The following is a 2,358-nucleotide window of genomic DNA, read 5'->3' as shown; positions in this document are numbered from 1 at the left end:
AGGCCCAAATTGTATTTATCTACTGTTTAATTGACTATTTACTTATTAGGGGATTACACACTGAGTTTTCGTAAACTCACCCCTCTGTTTAACTGTACAGGTAATCCCCAGTTGTAGGCGGGTCGGTGCTGCGAGGGACTCGGAGGTGGCCACATAACTGCAGCAGTTCTACACTTGCTTTTATTTAAAATTAAAGTTTGTGTTGGTTTTGTTAATGTAATAAGGCCATTTATGTTTGTTTAAATTTTTAATTGGGCTTTTGCTTACTTATTTTAAACTGCTAGTTTAGCAGAAGATAAATTTTCAAAATAATTATTGTTTTAAAAGACACGAAATTTAAACATTAGAGTTTTCAAAAGCTTCCGCGATTTTAGATCAACCTTTTATAACAATAGCAGATAACAAGGTAAACATTTTTGACTAGATGATTTGTTAAATAATAAAGGGGTTTTTAAACCTAGAAACAAATTTTTACCATCGAGTTCAATTTTTGCTAAACACCTCAATGTGACACCGCCAGTTTCGGCCATAACTCCTAGGTCGGGTTTGGGTTGTTACATCAATAGAGTCAATAAAATAACAAGAACCATCTTGTTCTCTTCAAAATCACATAGCATTATATATTTTAAAGATAATCTCTTTGTCACCTACCCTAAGCACAAGTTTACCATCTGTCACATCAATGATAGCCCTAAAATTAAAGGACAACCTAAAATTAAAGGCACCTCAACATCCTCATCCATGTCAAGCACAACAAAATCAACAGGGAATATGAATTTATCTACTTTTACAAGGACATATTCAATTATACCCCTAGGATAGTTAATATATCTATCAGCTAATAGAATACTTATCCTAGTGGGTTTTGGGTCCCCAAGGCCAAGCTGCTTGAACATTTTATAAGGCATCAAATTAATGCTAGCACCCAAATCAGCTAATGGTTTCTCAATGTATAAATTACTAATAAAATAGGAGTAGTAAAACTTCCTGGATCTTTTAGCTTAGTTGGTAGTTTATTTTGGAGAATAGCTGAACATTCTTCGTTGAGTTCCACAGTGGATAGCTCTTCAAACTTCCTTTTATTTATTAATAGCTGCTTTAAAAATTTTGCATATGTGGGCATCTGCGAAATAGCTTTAACAAAAGCTAAGTTAATATGCAACTGTTTGAAAAGTTCAAGAAATTTACCAAATTGTGCGTCCATGCGGTCTTTCTTCAACTTTGCTGGATATGGGATCGGTGGTTTGTATTCTTTAAGTACTTGTGTTTGAATTACTTCTGGATTTATCCCTCGTCATTTTCCTTATCAGATTCCTGTTACAGCTTCTTTTCAAGTTCAGCCAACACTTTTCCATACCTTAATGTAACTGCTTTCACATGCTCTTTTGGGTTGGGTTCGGTGTTACTAGGTAAACTACCTTGCTGCCTTTCTGAACCAATTTAGCAAGTTATCCAATTTGATTTTCGAGGCCATGAATTGATGCTTGCTAATTTTTCAAAGCTGTCTCGGTGTTTTGAAAATGGGTCTCTGACACCGAAATAAATTTTGCCAACATCTTTTCAAGGTTTGGTTTCTTCTCTTGCTGATAGGGTTGTTGAAAGCCTAGAGGGGGTTGTTGTCTTTTGTTTCCTTGACCACCCCATGAGAAATTTGGGTGGTTCCTCCATCCTGCATTATGGTTATTACTATAAGGGTTATTTTGAGGTCTATAATTATTACCCATATAATTTATTTACTCATTCTCCATGTTAAGACCGAAAGGTAAATATTCTAGATTATTTATTCCACCTCCATTTGCATCGCATTGCATCACCGGATGTACCTACAAAGAAACACATAAACCATCAAATTTTTTATTTAAAAGTTCTACCTGATTCAATAACATGGTGACTACATCTAAGTTGAAAACACTGGCTGCTTTCATCGGCTTTGTCCTCATAAGTTGCCATTGATAATTATTCAGTGACATCTTCTCTATAAATTCATAAGCCGCTTCAGGTATTTTATTGTTCAGAGTACCACCGGCTGCTGCATCGACCAACTACCTAGTTGAGGGATTCAAACCATTGTAGAAAGTTTGAACCTGTAGCCATATAGGTAACCCATAGTGAGGGCACCGTCTCAATAAGTCCTTATACCTCTACCATGCATCATATAGGGTTTCTAAGTCAATCTGAATGAAGGAAGAGATATCATTCCTTAACTTAGTTGTCTTAGTCGGTAGGAAGTACTTCAGTAGGAATTTCTCGGTCATTTGATCCCATGTAGTGATAGAACCTCGTGGTAAAGAATTCAACCACTGCTTAGCTTTGTTCTTGAACAAGAAAGGGAACAACCGTAGGCGAATAGCATCGTCA

The 2,358-nt window shown here is 36.0% G+C and overlaps 1 non-coding gene across 1 annotated transcript; it reads left to right on the top strand.

The window, feature by feature from the left end:
* The first annotated feature begins 2,100 nt into the window (after positions 1-2,100).
* On the top strand, positions 2,101-2,207 carry LOC128040101 (small nucleolar RNA R71). Its single transcript, XR_008194761.1, has one exon. It is a non-coding gene; the product is annotated as a small nucleolar RNA R71 (small nucleolar RNA).
* The last annotated feature ends 151 nt before the right edge of the window (positions 2,208-2,358 follow it).

Source organism: Gossypium raimondii, chromosome 3 (genome assembly GCF_025698545.1).
Source record: "Gossypium raimondii isolate GPD5lz chromosome 3, ASM2569854v1, whole genome shotgun sequence".
Taxonomy (NCBI): domain Eukaryota; kingdom Viridiplantae; phylum Streptophyta; class Magnoliopsida; order Malvales; family Malvaceae; genus Gossypium; species Gossypium raimondii.
This window is presented reverse-complemented; position numbering and strand designations above follow the sequence as displayed.